The 14,321-nt window shown below is 49.4% G+C and overlaps 1 protein-coding gene across 1 annotated transcript in view; it reads left to right on the top strand.

Moving 5' to 3' along the window:
- The first annotated feature begins 239 nt into the window (after positions 1 to 239).
- LOC143370487 (A-type potassium channel modulatory protein DPP6) overlaps positions 240 to 14,321 on the top strand; it is an 89,827-nt gene continuing 75,745 nt past the window's right edge. Inside the window, exon 1 of the mRNA XM_076815675.1 lies at positions 240 to 869. The gene's annotated coding sequence lies outside the window, so the exon portion shown is untranslated. The remainder of the gene's footprint in view (positions 870 to 14,321) is intronic.

Here is a 14,321-nt window from a genome sequence, read left to right as displayed (position 1 = left end):
GCTGGGGGGAGAAAGAGACGGAGGACAGAGCCAGGGGTGCAACAGAGGGGGCGGTTAGAGCGAGATAGAACTCGAGTGCCACGAAGAGGAAGAAGGAGGGCCGGCGAGGCGGTGGGCGAGAGTGAGAGAGAGTGAGAGAGGGAGAGAGAGAGAGAAAGAAAGGGATAGAGGAGGGAGTAGCAGGAAAGCGAGGCTGCGGCGTAGCCTCAGTGCCGGCGCAGTGGCCGGGCCATCGTGTCCTGTGCCTAGCTTTCTGTGTTCCCTTTTCCCTCTGGTCCTGCTCGACAGTCGTCGCCGATCATCCACGGAGATCGTCCTTTTTACTTTCGATCGTGTCACACGCTTCCTCGCGTCACCACGTCGGTCAACATCCCGCGACCGTTCCCTTCGTGTCTGTGGCTTCGACCGACGACGGCTCGTCCCTTCTCCTGCCACGCCGCACAGCCACAGAGAGCTAGAGAAAGAGGAAGAGGAAGAGAAAGAGACAGTGTGGCACGTAGACCGCGAGGAACCAGGATATGAGTGTCGCCGTGACGCGTCGTGACGCTCGGTGAGGTCCTGCCGTCGAGGACCTCCTCCCGCGGCCGCGAGATCCGCGCTTCTCGCCTACGCGTCGTGACACTTGACGTGGATCGTGAACCCTCGGACCGCAGCTTCCCGACCCGTGCAGTCCTGCCGGTGGCCAGCGAGCGAGCAGCGCGAAAGGAACGAACAGCAGGAACAGGGCACCCCGCCGGGCAGCAGCCGGGTGGATCACAGGGCCGAAGAGGCGGGAGCCATGCCGCCCGGGCGAGCTTCCCTCGAGGTAGCCAGGATCGTCCGGCATCCCCGTCCTTCCGGTGTACTGCGTTCTCGTCGCCTCGTCTGAGGTAAGGGATACTTTCGAGCTCTGACGGCGGTTTTTTCTCAGCAACTCACGGAGGAACGTAAGCCGAAGCTTTTGCAAAGGCAGAGCCGCGGTTAGGCCCCGTCGTCCAGGACGCTCGTCCGCGCAGTTAAAAGCTCGCTGGCAGTTTTCCAGAGTCTTTGGAGGTAGAAGGTGTCTTAGGGAAACCGGATGCACGCGAGAGTTTCGCAGTTGAAAGCAGCTGAAAGCTCTGCAAGTGCAGACGCTCGTTTAGACTTCGAGCCTCCTTGTTTTGGACCTCCTTGTCCAACATCTCCATTGACGTGGCTCGGAACAGGCTGCAGGCTCTTGGATACCTTTCGCTTCGGATAGAACCGCTAAACGAAGGGTGCTCGTGTGCTTTGTCGGGGAACGTAAAGGGACTGCGGTATCTGCGAACGTAGATCGTGTGTTTAAGGGACTGTACTTGGTCGGTGCACCTTGGGGATGGTGTTTTTGGGAGGATGACCGAGGTGCAGTCGATTCTCGCGAAAGCTAAGTCGCTGTTCGAGCTGTGTTCCGGGTAAGCTCAGTGGTACAAAGTTCTATCAAGATTCTACGTGACGCTTTTCACGAATAATCGCGATGTAGAGTGGTCGAGAGGACTTCTGGCTCTCGCTGGACGATCACATGGCGAGGCTTGAGCATTCGCCATTCGTTCGTCCGTTCTGCACGCCAACGAAGCTGTAACAATAATTGAAGAGTGGTCCCATGGTGGTCGACATTGTTTTTCGTGGGTGAAGGGTCGATGCTCGACCGCGACATCGTCGAACCTCCGCTTCTGTTGACGCTCGCGACGCTCGACGAGGCTTCCCGCAATGTTGGCGAGCCTGTGTCACAATAGCGCCGGAGCACCTGTTCCAGAGAAGCAGGAAAAAGCGAAACGCGCACCAACGACGCTTCAATGGGATCGCTCTGAATGCATTCGGCAAACAAACGGCGCCTGTCCCCGTCGCTTTTCTACCTTGCATCGACTAGTCTCTCGAGCACGTTCAGGCATCAAATCGTCGCCTGGTAATGCAACCCCCTCCCCCCCGTCTCCACTTCCTCGCCGTGCAATCGCGGAAATTAGCAAACGCGAGCGTCTTCGAATCTGCGGCGAATATCGAGGCAAGAGTTTCTCGCGGACGTGCGTCGAAGAAACCCGATAAATCGCGGCCCGGTATCTTCCGCAGGCTCGTGGATTACTGTGATTCACGGTTGCCCGACTCGATTTACGACTGAAACCCGTGGTTTCGGGCTTTCTGGAAGACCTCAGTATCCGGGGAATTAGTTTATTACTGGACGTCGACGTAAATCGAGATTCCTGGGTGTTACTTGTAGTTGCACGATCTGCAGCCCTCGGTCTCTTTGTCAATACCAAGGATACTAGGGCAGTTCTGAGAAGTAAACGTGGATTTTTCAATAGAAAACATCACGATACATATTTACCTTTCTTACAGAAAGAGCCGCGAAGGACACAAGTGGCTACACTTCTGTGGCTAAAAATCAGTAGTACAAGTCACTAATTTCCGCAGGCCATGCGTCACCAGCAATGCGTTCAAAACAGAGGCATGTTCCGTGCTTGCTATGACGTTCAGATTCACAGTCGTTTGTCACGCAACTGACGAGCAACAACGCCGGCAGATTTACAACACGCAGTTCCGCCATTCCTGCTTCAGCAACCCACCGCGATATTATATTCGTAATTGGCAATCGCAGAACTGGCAATTACACCCGGGGCAAAGAGTCGCGCGGCTTTGAAAGGAAGCGTAGCTAGGTCGAGCGACTCTTGCATCGATTTCGCGAGCGATTCGAAGGCAAAGGGGGACCCGCGGGTCTCGAGGAAACGCTTCCTGTCGACCTACTCGCCGAACAATGTCTCGAAAATCGCTGCTTTCGCGCGACAGCCTCGCGCGTTTATTTTTAAACGCGACTCCCGTTCGTTTTTACGAGCCCGACGCAAACAGAGGCGTATTTATAGGAGCGAGACGCGCTGTTTCCGCTGTCGCGATCGCGCGTCGAACAGCGGAAGCGCGCGGATCTCGGCGTTACATTCCTTCCCGGAGAGACGTCGTTCGAGAGTGTCTCGAGACTCTCTGCCCGGACACAGTACTATTTACAACTTGCCAGGCAGCTCTTTGTACTTTCGTCTTTCCTGAAATGTTCCTGGGTATCTCGGGGGACTGTTCCGATGCAGGTTTCCATGAATCCCATCGAGTTTGATGGCCTCCGTCGATTTAAAATCGTAGAATGCTTCCCCCGTCAACCTCGCGCGGCTAGTACTGAAAATTCGGCCGAGGTAAAAATTTTCAGGCGCCCACGATGGGGATTCGATATCGGAGACCCTTTCGTCGGATGTTCCTCAAGCGCCCTCGCGAGCTTCGCGGTGTATAGGTGCGCGAGGAATTGCCGAAATTCCCCGGCGCGTTTGAAATCGAATTGGAAAATTTCCCGGTCCCATAAATCCCGGAATATCGGTGGCCTGTCTCTGGCGATCGCCCAATCCCCGGCTCGTTGGAAATTTATTTATTTGTTCCTACCTGGGGACCCGCGCAGCTCGCGACAGTCGAGCCATCGAATCCCCGTCGGCGTGTCAGGGCCCTTCGTTGAATTTTACGTCTCTGACGGTCGTTATCGTCCTCAGGAAGTGTAAGACGGGTTTACGGCCTCGTGGCTGCCAAAATTTGCGTACCTCAGGGGGGGATGTTATGGCGCAGACGCTATGGCGTGGCCGCTATTGCAAATTCAAGCGTGACTTATCGCTGTGCACGCTCGCAAACACGCCCGCCGAGAATGTCGGCCATTCCTCTTGCCTATCTTCTATGAATTCTTTGAATAAAAGATGGAAAACCCGCTGAAGAATGTGTCCGAGTGTCGATGAGTTTGTGGAGGATTTTGTCTGCGACCGGTGTCAATGGTGCCACGAATTACGCTTGTAAGTTAGTCTCCAGACAGCTCACGAGGAAACATCCCGAACCCGGAAATTCGAGAAACTCTGAAACTTCGCGAATACCTAGGGAATTTCCTCCTCGTTACAACGCAATTTTTGTTTCTTGCCCAAATTCACTCTAAGGGGGTGTACTTGACCGCTGAAAATCCGGTTAATTTCCGATTTCGCGTTATAACTCGTGGACTGTAAAATAATTTTTTCACCAAATGATAGATCTAATTAAAAGAAGTAACTTTTGTCTTGAAACTTTTTTCCTACCTCTTACAGATTGCGAGTTACAAAATAAAATAAAAAAATAGCTGAATTTCCAGGGGTTAATTCCACCCGCTTATATTGAATTTGTGCAGCAAACGAAAATTGGATTGCAATCAGGAGAAAATCCCCTATATATTCACAAAGTTTCAGAATTTTTTTGAATTTTCGGGTTCGGGATCTTCCCTTGTCAGTTGCATCTCCAAAATCCTCTTCCCCGTTCAGTACCTTTCCCCAGCTTAATTACACTCGACCAAACGCATCGTAAAGTTGATCCCGTTGCAACGACACCTTAAAGACTCCATTTACTTCCAACGATTACTGTGCGACAGATCACGTGGACCTCAGGAGCAGCGCGAAGCTTAGAGGCGTGATTCGATCGTTATTTGTCAGGTCGTCAGTCATTCACAGTGATTGGATGCAAGTGATACCTCGTTTGCTCTCCTGTATCGCCCGTCCGCGCAATTACCATTCAATTTCGCAAATTATCTTCGACTTCAAAGGGCGACAGGTCGTTGTGGATCGGTGATTGGACGGTGCAGAGCCGAGGGACGGTTGTTTCGGTTCGTCGTCCCTGACGCGTCAAATTGCAATTTGCGGCGCAAGTTATGCAAACGTTGCAAGTGCTCGAGATACTTCGCATCGCTGTCCAAGCATTCAAGATCCATCCGGGGCGTTCGCCAGACTTTAAACGTTCCGAGCGTCGTTTAATAATTATTGTTTACGCGAGCATTTCTAGGGAATGACGGACTAACGATGCCAGTCGCGTTACCGCGCATCGATGAGCCCGGAAACGACGCGTCGCGTCGCCTGGAATTATCGGCGAGCATAATTTCGTTCGCAAACTAAGCGGGCTTGAACGCGAATTGGAGCACGGGAATCGACGACGCAGTTCCTAAATCGGACCACCGACGATTCGTACTTAGGTGCGCGTCAAAACAGAATTCCGCTTCCCCGGAATCGATCCGAATTTCCGCGGCGTCAATTCGGCACGAGCGGACCGACGAAAAACAACATTGACCTCGGTCCGAGCAGGGCTACTGGAAAGGGATTGGGAAAAAAAAACATGGATTTAAATTAATCGCACGTACATTTTCATTTAATTAGCTGGACTTAATCTCTCGTGCTCGCGTCCCGCGGCGATTTCATTACCCTCCCATTTGAATCGTCGATGTCGACGAAGCTCGTTACGTCGACCCTTATTTCCGTCACTCATAAGAGGGTGCAGAATTATTACGAAGCTCGCGTAATCGACACACTCGCTCGACTAATTGAATAATGCCCCCAGTTCGGCTCAGGCGAGGCGACGAGTTGAATTAGGAGGCAACCCTGTTATCCATTATCTTCCATCATTTTTTAGCCCGTTACGATGAGAGTGTGATCGAGAACCTGTTACACGGTGCATCGCCGAGAGCCCTCGAGATAATACTCTTGTTGGCGGCACCGCGGAGCCTCGAATATTTTTCCAGGGAACAGTTTCTCTAGTCACGTCGCCGAAGCAAGGTGACAAACTGTCCGGGGCATTGTCTTTCGAAATAATACCTACACGCGGAGCCCCAAAATTCTCGCGATGCGAAGTGAAATGTGAATTTAAATTCGGCTCTCCGCCGTGTGCACATTGTACCTGTATTCCGGCGCGTCGAATTGTTAAATTTAACGGAATCAGCTGGCGAAAGGAAGCGCGTAATTTCTCGGGGAGGAGATCTGTTAAAAAGAAAAAAGGGAGGAGTACACTCCCCGCTGTCGTCCGTTGCATTAAATTTCGCGCTTCCGGAATTAGGTTGGTTGTTTCTCTTCGTGAACAGTTCGCGGAACTGTAGCCATTTCCTGCGAAAAAGGTGCTCTGAGGAAGAAGAATGACGGTAATAACAGTATTCGCGGTGGATCGTGAATGCTGCTATCTCTATGATCTCAGGACCCCTGTAAAAAAAGGGTGAGAAATTGCTCGCAGAAACGCTAGCACAGTGTCGATAGGGGTTTATGGAGAATTCGGTATAATAAATATCAAGGATGGGAAAGGAGCTATCCTGAAACTTTTCAACTAACCCAGACCACCGGATAGACTCGTTTCAATGGCTGATTCTCCAATTACGCCGAGCGCTATGCAAAATTCCACGTGAGAACCGCAACCGGCCGCTTAGAATTCGCGAAAAATTTCAACCCCTCGTTTCGGTCGATTAAAAAAGCGCCCCGTAATTAAGCTATCGCGCGGGAGTCCGTGCCCCTCGAGAATTTCTTTTTAATGGGAGGAAAAATTCAACGGGGCCATAAGCCAGAAATTTCATTAGCGGTCCGCCCACTAATCTGCGCGAAAAATGTTGTATTTTTTTTTTTCCTCTCCCTTAGATTTTAACGAGGCCGCGCGTAACTTTATTTCAATCCCCCGTGACTTTTCCTCGATGCGGGTAAATGGGAGAACTTTGTTCTCCAGTGAATTAAGAGATCAATTCAGGCCGAAAATGTCCGGGCCGTCGCGAGAACGGACTACCATGTTAATCTCGCGGCTTCAATTTTCGATTTCACCACGCACGGACGTGTGCATTCTACTCCCGCGGATTGTTAAACCTCCCCCAATAATGGGCGGCTAGGCTGGAAACGGCGGTGGAACACCGTTATCGAGCTAACGGCCCCTCGCATCGGGCAAAAATTGCCGATAATGATCGGAATTGCTTTCGTATTAGCGTGAGAACGAGCTCGATGCTTCCTATCTGCATCAGAATGCGTCAGAATGCGTCAGAATACTAGTCCACGACGATTCCTGCTCCCATGGATAAACTTTATGTGCGAACTTCGACAGTTTAGTTGTTTACTATTTATCCAGATATTCCCCAATCCATTCTCACCTCTTCGTTCCTCCCAAAATTAAGAATATCCTCACAATTGCTATCGCGGCTGACTTATCGTCGTACCTTACTACTAGCTTCTGCTGCAGACCAGCAAAGTACCGTCGATTACATGACATTGTAGCAGTGATAGAAGACGCATAGCTACAATTTGCGATGAGAATAGTAACCTGGTATTCCAGCAGAATAGCCAAAGCCACTGAATTACTATTCACCCCTGAAAGCTCGTCACAACCAACCCACATCAATCCACCCCCAACACGAAGCATCCGCGATGCTGCCAGAAGGCGCTAAGCAGACTCAAGAGCATCGAAAGCCACAGAAACGAGAGCTGTTCGTTCACTGGATGTCTTCGACAAACTATGCCCATCAAAAGTTGACCACGTCCGCTCGAAATAATGATATTTCCGCGGTGAAACGGACCGATACAATGCCAGCCGTGAAATCTCGGCTGCGCAGGAAAAGCAACCGCGTAAGTTTGTTATCACTGCCTGGAGTTCCACGGAGAGAACAGAGACCGGTCCTTTCCTCGTTCCCTGGTAAGCTTCCCTCGCCCTCGCGTCTCCGCCGCATCTTCCCCGGCGCGCTCGTTATCTTATTATCTAGTGGCATTGTTCCAGAAGCTGGACGCGAGCGTGCGCGTCGTTCCATCGAGGATCGACGCGCTTCCGTCTCGTCGGGAAGCGGTGGAAAAAATGGCACGGGATGGGAACGATCTCGGTGAACGAGGAATTCATTTTCGCCCGTTCGGGGAGAGCGAACGGAACCGGCGCTGGGCCGTTTTGCAAATTGCCCCGTGCATGCTTCGCAATCGCGCGGCTGCTCTCAGCTTTACGGTGCTGTTCCCTGCTCGCGTTATCTCTCGCCTCGAAAGAGAGCCTCTCCCTTTCATTGTCGTTCCTCTGCGCGGCAATTTCTCCAGGGCAATGGACCTCGGTGGAAAATCTGGCCCAGCTCCTTTGTTCTTTTCAATTTGCTGATGGCGGGATCGCGGCGAATCTGGCTCCGTTGACATGGAATTATCAGACGGCACTGTGCGCGCGGATTTCATTAATTTTATGGCGGAAACATGGAGCTTATGTGAGCGTCACTGAACCTATTCGAGGGACGATAGGGCAGAGTACAGTCAGCGTTACTCCTGCGTGGGTGTTGGAATTCAAACATTCGAGGGGTTGTACTTTTATTCTAAAAGGGACGAAAAGATCGAAGAATAGCAAAGCACACAGTTTCGTCTGAAATAAATGAAGATTGTGGTTAATTAAAGCTCATCGTGTAGAAGCACCTCTATTTCGTTCTATAGTGTTGGCTTCAATTTTATTAAAATTAGAAACTCATGGAATATTACGTCTTTTAATAATCTTGTATTTTAACTTTTTATTTGGCACACCCTGAATGATACTCTCTACATCATTCGATATCCACCTCACCCGTTTCCCTTTCTAATCCCATGAATTCAGAACGAAGCACCCTGTGTACATTTACCTGCGGCTGGACCGGTTTGCCGCACAAATAATCGCGAATAAAACGCCTCGTGCCAAGCCCCCTCATCTTCGTTTCGCGGCTAAAGCGGCGTTAATGCAAAACGTCGATCGCGATAGATTTTATCGAACGTCGCATTGTTACCGCGGGAGTCAATATTGCGCACGCCCGCGCGCTCGCCCGTGTAATTTTGATCGCGGGGGCACCGCGGCGGTAATGTATTCAGCGTTGATTTTCGGGCCGCGGGATCGTTACCGCGATACGTAAATTAATGCCACACCGTATTGCGTCGCGTTAATGACGGCCGCCTGAATGTAACACCCCGGCGGAAGGGCTGGAAGACGTTTATGTATCTCACGTCCGATCTCCAAGTAGACCCCGCGGAGCGACGCGCAGCGACAGAATGATAACCGTACGTCCAATTCTCTTTGCATCCCGTTCCCGGGGTCGTTCCTCCCGACGTGGGCTGCCTCGGAATCTTTATTATGCAAAGTTGCAGCGCGTGACGTAACAGATTGCTCTGTGTTTTTACAAACTGCAAGCTTAAACTGGGACCACTCGAAGGAGGGAGCTGGAGCGGGGTAGTTTATAGGGGCACTAATTGGATTCCGCGAAAGAGTGTAGCAGGATGTTTTGACACGTCGGGTATTACCGATAATGCATCATTCCTCCCTACCAAATGAAAATTTAACTTCCAGTTGAATCACTCGGTACCGCAGCGCCAGGTTGCTTGAGGGAGAGGAGGGAAGACTGAATCGTCGAAGAAAGCATCGCGGAGATCATTTCCATGAGCCACACCCAGTGGAATCGGGCCGCGGGAGGTTATACAATTTTTTGGGACGATCCCTGAGGCTAGCAGGAAGGTCTGGAGGGGAATAACTTCCCGCTGGAATAATAGGGGCGGCTAAGATTCTCGCCCGGGAAAAATTGAATCGTTATCACGAACCGCAACCGTTTGAGGCTGACGCGTGCGGTTTTGTTGCTCGTGCCGGCTTATGACAGAACTATCGATCCCACTACTGGTCCAACTCGAACTTTTCCTCCGCGTCGGTACCCACCCAAACCCGCCCAGCCGAAAATCCTCCCCCTGCCGTCCTCCTCTAGCCCCGAACTCGTGCGTGAAATACGCTTTCGGGAGGACTGGAAGGAGTTTCCTTACGCGTCGAGAGGCCACCCTGAATCGCGTTATTTCGATAATCGATCACCTTCTTACCCCAGGCTAGCCTCTTATTCGGAACTTTGATTGAGTTCCAGATTAATTATGCCATGGAGAATTTAAGGGCGCGTACTGGTTCCATCCTTCGACAGTTTGGAACGCTCCGGCAGCGCACTTTGGAGCTTCGATTCTAGCGGTTTTTTGCTCGAAGCCCGCGAGAAGTTTCGAATGAAATCGAGGGTGAATATTATCCGTGGCTCGAGAAGACAGTTTTCTACGCTTCGGTTCACTTTTCGGTGGTGCGGGATGCATTAGCGGAAGTCGAAGTGTCTTTAGAAAAGCCGGTTTCGTCACAGTGTTCTTTACTCTTGCTTGAATCGTAATTCGAGACGTTAACGATGCTGGAAGGGTTCGAAGAGAGGAGAAAGCAGTGGAGGAGCACTTTGTATTGAGGACCTTCTTGAATTTCACAGTTTCTTCTGCATTTAACAGGGGTCCGTTGGAATAATGTTCATTAAGGTAATTTCATTACGGTCGAATGACCCGCGAAGCTGCGAATCACTTTTCTTTAGTCAAACAGACTCAGATTCGTGCTTGTGGTTCCTTACTACTTTTACCAGGTAGTTTCCATATCGAAAGGGCCAAAGGACACGAGGTGCGAGGGGGAGCTTTGCCAAAGTCAACGTTAACGGGTATTCATGGCCAGCTCTGTTAATTACCAACGTCGCTGTGTCGTTTAATTAGAGATGATTTACTGCAAATTGACGCGGCGACGTTCTGCGTTATTGCTGACAATACCCGGCGCGCAGTTCTTGCTGGTTAATAATCGCCGCGAACGAAGCGACTGGCTTTTTGCAACTTTTTTTCCACTGCGCACCGTGCATCCCTTCAAATCTCGATTTTTCTTGGAGAAGATAGAAGCTCCCGCAGCGACGAGAGGAGCTTAATAGGAGAATGAATCTCTAAACCGCAATCAACTGCAGCTTCCCCCGTCCAGCGCCCAAAATTCATGGTTCAATGTCTGCGCGTCAAATACCTCGCGCAATTTGTCAGTGTTCCGCCTGTCGTTGAATTTCAGCGTGTGCACAGTCGAAATCTCCCACGGAATGCCGCTCCCTATCCACGGGGGAACGAGTCCTGCCGGTGTCAGGACATTTTCATCGCCATTTCTACGTCCCACCGCGTAACGAATTAATGGTATCGCCAGGGCGTCTGACTATAGCGCGAACGTACCACTGGAATTTTTCCAGCGACGAGTACGCCAGCTGTAAATGCAATTCTACCGAATCCCTTGCTTACACCTACCTATCAATCCTACGATACTCTTCCTAAACGCACTAAATTCGCATTCTCTGAGCTTGAATCCCTCTCGCAAGGCAACATCCTGCCTCCAGCAATTAATCTGACATCCGACTTCACAAACCCAATAAGTCAAGAGTCCCATGAAAACCTGTACCAGCAATCCTCCAAGATTGCGCAACGTCGAGGAAGCTGAGTCTGTCGACAAGGGCCAGCTTGGCAAGAACAACGCCCTGTCAATTACGAGCTAGACCGACGTCCCTTCCTGCCGCGTAACGAGCTTCGTGCTACAAATAAAACGTCGCGACGCAACGCTTTCTCCGGACATCTCTGTTGAATTTCTGGCTGGCTAGATGGATCCAGTCGCTCCATGCGGTTAATGCCGCGTCGATTGAGGGACAGAAGCGAGGCGGTGCCCGCTGGCCGACCGCGCGCGTCTGACCAATTTTAATAACCGCGCTCAACGTTTGAGGTTCACCCGAGATATACGTTCCAGCGGACGATTAAAATCGGCCGCGGCCGACGAGCCCGAAAAGCGGCAGTATCCGCGGAGTTTATTGGAGGACGCGCGCCGACTCGACCGCCACAGGCGAAAGATTAAATTGGAATTCGATTATCAAGCTGGCGTCGTCCGCCGCGATTGACTTCCGTTCTGGCTCGTCGTTCATCGATTTCGCCGCTCGTGATCGCCCAGCGACGCGAGCACACCGCCCACGCCGAGTTCCAAGAAAGTTTCCTTTCCTTTTGTCGCAGCTAGTTTCGTCGACACTTTTCCAGATAACGAGGCGTCGAACTTCCTACAATTTAGCGAGCTGGATGCTGGGGCCTCTGGACTCTGCATCCCTCGAAGTAATTGCTCTCCGAAGACTTAGTTCCTTGGCGGGCTTTGCGATTTGAAAAGGGGAATCTCCGAAGGGTCTAGATCTCGTCTTGAGTGGAACGGATATTCGGGCTTTTTCGCCGGTTCTCAGGTTTCTGGGTTTCGGGATGCTTGTCGAGGATTTGGAATATTTCTTGGGCGAAATACTTTGGGGAAGTAGGCGGGAATATATTGTGGGCGATGGGGAAACTGACGTTCCGCGGACAAATTGTCAGGGGAAGCGATTGAACTCGACCGCTCCATTGTTCCACGGTCGAAGGGAGACGCGTTGGAAATTGAAGATGTGCGGATTCGGGTGGAAGCCCGCTATCCTATATCTTTCTGCGCAATTTGTTGGCCGTCGCATGCGACACAATGAAACACCGCGATACATCCACTCGTTTGTCGAAGGATTAAATTGTATCCGGGCTTACAAACGGCCACCAGTTGCCCGTTACAGCTGGTGCCCGATAGAAATTTTAATTGCACGGAATCGTACGGCGATATAATTAAGCCCACTTAAATAGTTCAAAGCTGGTAATACTTTAAACTTTCCCATGCATCGCGATTCCAGTCACTTTACCGAGGGCTGTGGGAATTTTCGAAAAGGTAGCCAGCGAAGGTCTGCCCTTTCTCAAATATTATATTTCAGCGTCAAAGTACACCCCCGTCGCATTTTAACGCAGCTTTCGTATAATTTCAATTTCAACTCTACGGGTATCCGATCTTATTCAGGCCGTAAAGGGATGAAAAAGCACGAATGCTGAATAACCAGGACTTTGACCAGTCGATAAATTCGCCGATAGTATCGCGAGACTCACCCTCTGACGCTGGAATCTCTTTTCTCCTCTGCAAACAGGATGTATCGCAATTTTTCTCCTATAAACACAGTCGCTCGAGCAGAGAGAAAAACTAGGGGAGGCCGGGGCTAAAAGTTCCGATTTCGATAAAACATAAAAAATGATTGGAAAATAATGTAGTTATTCTCTTCACTATTGACTAATTTCTTGTTAAATTTATTATATCTTCTGATTTTAAGCTTGTGTTTAATATATTGTAATAGGTTTCCCATAGAAAGTAATTTATTTGTGGCTGATCGAAGCGGAACTTCTTACCCCTATATGGGGCAAGTTGTTATCGCATTGGGGTAAGTTGTTACTATGATATAAGAGTTGCCTTCTCATGAAATAAAGCAGAATTTTAATAATAATGGTTATTTATGAAGGTTCGGACCAACAAAAATGTATTATCTTTAAAAGAAAACCAAAAGCGACAGTTTTTATTAATCTTTACGCATAACTTCGATCGAAGTCGTGTCCCTTTCCGCCTTTCATTCATATGTTCGCATCTTAAAGCACAGCGGAAACAATTTATACATTTGCGGTAGGTCTGTGACGATAGCACCCCCAAATTCGAATTTTTGGAAAAACTCAACGGCATTCGTTTGTCCATCGTTTGCCCATAAAAAATTTTTTTTTGCCCACCCTCCAAAAAAAGTTATGAACAAAATAAAAAATTTGTCTTCATCACTCACGATGAATTCATTTCAATTTTTTAAAAGAAGGATACGAATATACCCGATCTGGCCACGCTTGCCCACTCTCAGATTTCATTTGCCCACCCTCCAGAATTTAAATAAAAAATAAAAACAGCGAAAACATGGGTATAGATGAAGCGATCGCGTTAAAGTTCGATTATTCTCGAAAATATTATCAAAATCGTTCTTTCAACGGTGCAGTCCGTTAGTTTAGATGTAGAAGAGATTTGCCCATGCATTAATTTCGTATGCCCACCCTTCAGAATCGAATTATTAATAAAGATAGCCAAGAAGTGCGGTACCCGTTGAACCGAATACCTTTCCGTTCGTTTTTTCCCGAATGAATTATCAAAATCAATTGTACTTACCGTAAAGGTTGAAGGTGTTTGGTGACATGTTATCCAAAAAATGTTGCACACACTTCTTTCTCACTTTATTCGAACGACACTTCAATTTGTATCGCTCATCGAACACTTCACACTTTTCACACATCTGCAGCATGTGCAGAATAACACCAGAGTGGTTTTCTAGTCATTTTTCACTAATCACCGCAATGATATCGCACAACGGAAAATAATATAATCTCACAGTTACTTCACGAACCGTAAATGAATGCACGGTCTTGCAAGAGTTGCGTCCGAACTCTGTAGACCGACTGACTTTCGTGCGTCGTTGGAAGGAATTCGAGGGTATCGCAGACATCTGTTTACGTTTCGGCACGTTCGATGACGACACGCAGTGTTGATACCCTAAAGGGTAGCAGCGCCGAGTGCCACTGCCGAAACGTAAACAGATGTCTGGCGATACTCTCGAATTATTTCCAACGACGCACTTCTTGGCTATCTTTGTTAATAATTCGATTCTGGAGGGTGGACATACGAAATTAATGCATGGGCAAATCTCTTCTATATCTAAACTAACGGACTGCATCGTTGAAAGAACGATTTTGATATTATTTTCCAGAAAAATCGAACTTTAACGCGATCGCTTCAACGGGCACCGCACTTCTTGACTATCTTTATTAATAATTCGATTCTGGAGGGTGGGCATACGAAATTAATGCATGGGCAAATCTCTT

Source organism: Andrena cerasifolii, chromosome 6 (genome assembly GCF_050908995.1).
Source record: "Andrena cerasifolii isolate SP2316 chromosome 6, iyAndCera1_principal, whole genome shotgun sequence".
In the NCBI taxonomy this organism is placed as follows: Eukaryota; Metazoa; Arthropoda; class Insecta; order Hymenoptera; family Andrenidae; genus Andrena; species Andrena cerasifolii.
This window is presented reverse-complemented; position numbering and strand designations above follow the sequence as displayed.